This window comes from Tenrec ecaudatus, chromosome 5 (assembly GCF_050624435.1).
Source record: "Tenrec ecaudatus isolate mTenEca1 chromosome 5, mTenEca1.hap1, whole genome shotgun sequence".
Classification (NCBI taxonomy): domain Eukaryota; kingdom Metazoa; phylum Chordata; class Mammalia; order Afrosoricida; family Tenrecidae; genus Tenrec; species Tenrec ecaudatus.
This window is the reverse complement of record NC_134534.1, coordinates 45,542,217-45,549,023: the sequence shown is the minus strand read 5'-3', so window position 1 is coordinate 45,549,023 and position 6,807 is coordinate 45,542,217.

The following is a 6,807-nucleotide window of genomic DNA, read 5'->3' as shown; positions in this document are numbered from 1 at the left end:
TTCTTTTCTCTCCTCTTTTATAGTTTCTCCTTCTTCCTCTCAGTCCATTTTTTTTCTTTTTCCTCCCAAAAATTTTTTTTAAAAACTATTTTTTAACTTTAATTTTTTTTTATTACTAAACAAAGAAAGGGCTGCTAAGGGTACCCTGAAAGACCAGGTAACAGCAGCCTGGGAGCACACACTGAGGCTACAGCCCCATCCCACTCCAGTCGCTGTAACATCTCACCACTGCGGGTCACTAAGCCTTCGGGGAATCTGCCTACACAGCAGCCTGACCCATCCTTATAGTAGGGCATAGGCAGCTTCCTGAATTAATCCTTATCAGTAACAGAGGTAAGGTTCCCCTGACCTCATAGTAACATAGGATCCAGGAAAAATCAACATACCACATCACTCACAACAAATAAAACCAGAGAGATGAACCGTAGTAGCTAAGCTAATGTCTCACATAGAAAAAACAGATACAGATCTGCCACAGAAGGAAATCTTCAGAAGTCTGCTGGCAGTGATACAGGAGCTGAGGGAAGCAACCCCCAAATCAGGATGCAATGATAGAGAAGATGAAGTCCACAATAGAGGTGATGAATTACATGCACCAAAGGGAACTGCAGGAGCTAACAGAGTAGGTAGAAGAAGCTACACGCAAGGTCACAGAATTTATGATTAGACTTGAGGAGGCAGAGAACCATATCAGTGATCTCGAGGACACTCAAACAGACCTAAGCAATCAAGAAAGACAGTCAGATAGGAAAATTAAAGAAACAGAAGATAGCCTGAGATCAATGACAGATGCTATGAAGAGGAATAATATTCAAATAATCGGTCTACCAGAGCACAGCACAACACAACACACAAGTCAACAGCCAAGATAGTAAAAAAATTTCTGGAAGAAAATTTTCCCACCCCAACAAGGGAGAACCAGGCACTCATACAGGAAGCAGAAAGGATGCCAGCTAGACTAGACCCCAAGAAGAAGATGCCAAGACATATAATAGTAAAAATAACCAACTTAGAGGAAAAAGAGAAAATTTTATGAGCAGCAAGAGAAAGGAAGACAGTCACATACAAAGGAATGCAGGTAAGAATATGCTCAGATTTATCAACACGTACCACGAAGAGGAGGAGAGAATGGAGTTACATTTTCCAAAAGCTGAAAGAAAAAAATGCCCCCCCCCAGAATCCTGTACCCTGCCAAGTTATTCATTAAGATAGATGGTAAGATAAGAGTCTTCCAGGACAAGGAAAGACTCAGAGAATATGCTTCAAAACACCTGACCTTGTGGAAGATACTGGCTGACTCACGATGGCCACAGGATCAATATTCACCAAGAACAGGGAGGAGACCACCATATAGCCCATCTCCTTCTAGAAGCCAACATGCCAGCAACAAATACCAGGACAACAGGGTTTCGGATGGAAAAGAAGACAAGATAGAAACTCTCCACTCAAATACAGCACACTGATATGAAGTGAGATATGTAAAGACCCAATACACAGCAGACCGAATACACAAAATCCAATACACAAAACAGATAGGTAAAGACCCAATACACAGCCCCAAAATCAGTTCATATGACATCTATGAATCCACAGATAGTGATAATAACTCTGACTATCCAATGGATTCAATTCATACATTAAAAGAAAAAGGCTTGTGGATTGGCTCAGAAAACAAAATCCATCAATCTGTTGCCTGCAAGAGACACATCTTAAGCGCATAGACAAGAATATGCTAAAAATAAAGGGTTGGCAGAAAGTTTATCAATCAAATTGTAACTCAAAATAGGCAGGGGGAGGCTATCTTAATCTCTGACAAAATGAAACTCAAGATCCAAAACATAAAAAGAGACAAAGAGGGATACTACATAATTGCTCAAAGTTTCAGTAAACCAAGAAGTACTTAGCATACTGAATATTTATGCTCCTAATAATGGTGTGACGGATTTCGTCAAGCAAAATATAAAAAAAGAAAATAAAAAGATGAAAAAAGAAATAACATACTCACCAATCATAGTAGGTGACTTTAACACTCCACTATCAGAGAAAGACAGATCACTGGGAGAGAAGCTCAGCAAAGAGGCCATAGAGCTAAACAATGGAATTAGACAACAGGGCCTGATAGACATTTATAGAGCTTTCCATGCAAACGCAAAGGATTTCACATTCTCTCAAGTTCACATGGATCTTTTTCAAGACTAGATCACATGCTTGGACACAAGAGCAGCCTGAGTAAATTCAAACACATAGCTATTATCGAGACATCGTTCTCAGATCACCATGTCATAAAGCTGGAGATTAATAAGAGGATGTACAGAAAAGCAAGGGCAACCAACTGGAGGGTGAACAATAATCTCCTGCAACATGAATGGGCACAGGCCTAGATTAGAGAGGATATTAGGAAGTTTCTAGAAACGACTGAGAACAAGAATACAATGTATCAAAATTTATGGGACACTGCAAAGGCAGTTATCAGAGGTAGCTTGTTATCATTAAATGCATATATGGAAAAAGAAGAGAGGTGTATGACAGATATGTTAACACAAAACCTCCAACAACTAGAACAGAGTCAGCAGAACAACCCCTCCAATAGCAAGAGAAAATAAATAATAAAAATCAGATCAGAGTGAAACCAGTGGGAAGACAAGAGAACATTGCAAAAGATAAATGCAGCTAAAAGCTGGTTCTATGAAAGAATGAAAAAAAATTGATAGTCCTCTGGCAAAGCTTACCAAGGAGAGAAAGGAGCAAACATCAATAGCCAGGATGAGGGATGAAACAGGGGCAATAACAACAGACCCCAATGAGATGAAAAGGATAATCACAAAGTACTATGAAGGTCTGTATTCTAAGGAATTCAGAAACATGGAAGATATAGATAAATATTTGGAAAAACAGTCTCTTTCAAGATTAGCTCAGATAGAGGTCAAGAACTTCAACAACCCATAGAAAAAGAAGAAATACAAAGGGGCATCAAGAACCTGCCAACAACAACAACAAAAAACATGCCAGGGCCAGATGACTTTACAGCAGAATTCTACCAAGCATTCTGGAAAGAGTTGACACTGATCTACCACAAAGTACTCCATAACATAGAAGAGGATGGCCAACTCCCAATCTCATTTTACTAAGCCAGCATTACTTTGATACCCAAGCAGGGTAAAGACCCCACAGTTATAGAGAATTATAGACCAATATCTCTAATGAATATAGATGCAAAAATCCTTTAAAAATATTGGCCAATAGAATACAAAAGTTTATAAACATATCATCCACCGCAACCATGTAGGATGCAGGGATGGTTGAACATCCAAAAATCCATCAATATTATATACCACATAGAGAATAAAAAGGATAAAAACCATATGATAATATCCATAGATGCAGAAAAAGTATCTGACAACATCCAACACCCATTCCTAAGCAAAACACTCATGAAGATAGGATTGGAAGGTAAGTTCCTCAAGCTGATACAAGCTGTCTATGAAAGACCAATGGCCAACACCATAGTCAATGGAGAAAAGACAAAAACAATCCCACTGAAAAAGGGTAAAAGACAAGGATGCTCCCTGTCCCCACTTCTATTCAATATTGTTTTGGAGGTTCTGACTAACAACATAACACAGCAGAAGGACATCAAAGGGATCAAAATGGGATAGGAGGAGGTGAAACTATCACTTTTTGTAGACGACATGATCCTGTCCACTGAAAATCCCAAAAGATTCGCAGCTGGAGTTCTTACCATGATAGAGGAATATGGAAGAGTGGCAGGATACAAGATCAATAAACAGAAGTTGGTAGGTTTTCTATACACATCAGACAGGACCATGGAAGTGGGGATTAAGAAGGAAGTACCCTTCACAGTAGCTAAGAACAAACTGAAATACCTAGGAATATATTTAACAAAAAATACTAAAGACTTATACAAGGACAACTATAAGCCCTACTACAGGAAACCAGAAGCGACCTCCACAAATGGAAGAACATCCCCTGTTCACGGATTGGAAGGCTGAAAGATGACAATCCTACCTTAAGCACTTTACAATATCAATGCTATACCAATTCAAATACCATCAACCTTCTTCAAAGAATTGGAAAAACTGACCACCAATTTCATATGGAGAGGGAAGAAACCCAGAATTAGCAGAGAACTCCTCAAGAAGAAGGACACAAGTCGAGGTCTCGACTTACCCGATTATAATGCCTATTACACAGCTACAGTGGTCAAAACGGCGTGATCCTGGCACAATGACAGATACCCAGACCAGTGGAAAATAATAGAAAGCCCAAGAATAAAACCATCAGCATATAGATAACTGACCTTTGACAAGGGACCCAAAACCATCAAGTGGGAAGCAGATGCCCTTTTTAACAAGTGGTGCTGGAAACAATGGATATCCACAACTAGAAAGATGAAACAAGATATTTACCTGACCCCATGAACAAGAATAAACTCAAAGTGGATTATAGACCTAGAAGTTAATCCCCATACCATCAGGACCATCAAGGAGGGAATTGGGACTAACCTCAGAGCACTGGCCCAGGGAATTCATAGGTTCAATACAATAGGGAAGGGTACACATACAGGTGAACTGGAAATCGACAAATGGGATTTAATAAGAATAAAGCACCTGTGCATCTCAAAAGACTTCACCAAGAGGGTGACAAGACAACCCACAGACTGGGGGAGAGGGTTTTTAGTAATGACACATCAGACAAAGGGCACATTACTAAAATCTACAACACCATCATGACTTGCAAAAAAGATGAAAACAGTTAACCCCCTAAGGAAGTGGGCAAAAGAACTGAAAAGAACTTTCAATAGGGAGGAGACCCATATGGCCAATAAGCATATGAGAAAGTGTTTCGAGTCATTAGCCATAAGAGAAATGCAAATCAAAACAACCATGAAATACCACCTAACACCCCTGAAGCTAGTCCAAATCATCAAATCAGAGAGCAACAAGTGTTGGAGGGGCTGTGGTGAATTAAGAACCCTCCTTCACTGCTGGTGGCCTTGTAGATTTGTACAGCCACTGTGGAAAGCAATCTGGAGATACTTAAAGAAAATAGAAATTGATCTAACTTATGACCCAGCCATCCCTTTACTGGGCATATACCCGATGGAAGCAACAAATAAAACAGTCATCTGCACTCCAATATTTATTGCGGCACAATTCACAATCGCAAAGACTTGGAAATAGCCTAAGTTTCCATCAATAGATGAGTGGATTAGTAAACTATGCAGCACTGAAAAGCACGGATGATCACATGAAACACATCATTTCATGAGAAGAGCTGGACGGAATCATGTTAAGCAACATAAGCCAAACTCAAAAGGACAGGTATAACATGAGTCCCCCAAGGTAAGTACAATCAGCACACCAGGGATAGAAGAATAAACACCTATCTTGCAATAATGTGTGGAAGCATAGATAGTTGGAGGGAGGGAAGGCCACCCTAGGGAGGTACATGAGAGTCCAACATAAAGAAGGGGAAGTGGGGCAGGTGGAGGGAGAACCTGGGTAGGGAGAACTGAGTTGATGGCACCGGGGAAACAGGGCACTAGCCCACTCAGGGGGAGAGTATTGGTTGTGTCCCCACAGAACTGGAATGTGTATACAGACTCCACCATGACACGCCAAGCCAGGAGGACAATGTAACTCGTGGAGGAATCCACAAAGAGACTGCAACATATGCCAGCACTAACCAGAATTAGCCTGACCCCCACCATAGAAGGGAGTACCACAGAAAATGAAAATAGATCGTCTGGTGTGGGAAAAGAACTGACCTACCACACCACACCCAGAAGGAAGATTAAGCAAAGGAAGGAGGAAGAACTGAGCAGAGCACAACTGGGCCCACCATGCTCAGAGGACAATAGCCTGGATCGGAGCACCCAATGTACACAGAGGACCATATAGCCGGCCTCATGGTGAGATGTGCTATCCTGCACTGACCCATGCCCCTACACGGGACAGCACCGGAGACATAATGTGGGATGTGCAACTGAGCTGCCCCCACCACACTGAGGCAAAACACTGGGGGTGTGCAATGGAGCGGCAGGGTAGCAGAGCAAGGAGGTCCCAAGGGAGTATAAAGGATGGACTTTGAGGCCAGGACATGGCACCCCATCACACTTGTCTGGAAAACACTCCTAAAGGTCAACAAACAGACCTTGAACTACTAACAGGTTTTTTCCCCCCTGGCTTTTTGTTTTGTTTTCCTCTTCTTTTAAATTTTGTATGTCAGTGGCTTTTTTGTTTGTTAGCTTGTTGGTGTTGCTGTCGTCGACACTATGTTCTTATGTGCAATTATGGTGCTGTCAAAGCCAGGTGCAATTTTATGCACATATTACTGTATCTACAGGTTCACCAGATAAGGTAGGCTGGACAAACAATGTGAGAAGAAAGTAACGGGACCAATGGTCCCTGAGGGACATGAGAGTATGGGAGGTAGGGGAAGGGAGGAGGTGTTGGTCAACCCAGGGACAAGGTAACAACGAGTGGTTCAAACCAGTGGCAGGGAGGGGATGGAAGGACTGGTAGGGAGTGACCAAGGGCAAGGTAACTGAGATGAATTACTGAAACCAGAATGAAGGCTGAACATGGTAGTGGGACAGGAGGAAAGCGTAAGGAGATAGAGGAAAGGAGTAGGAGGCAAAGGGCATACAGAGAAGCCTAAATACAGACATGTACATATATAAATATATTTATGATTATGGGAGAAATAGACCTATGTGCATATATTTATAGGCCCAGTAGTAGGGTAGTAGGTGGACATAGGGCCTCCTCGTGTGCATTTCCTTAA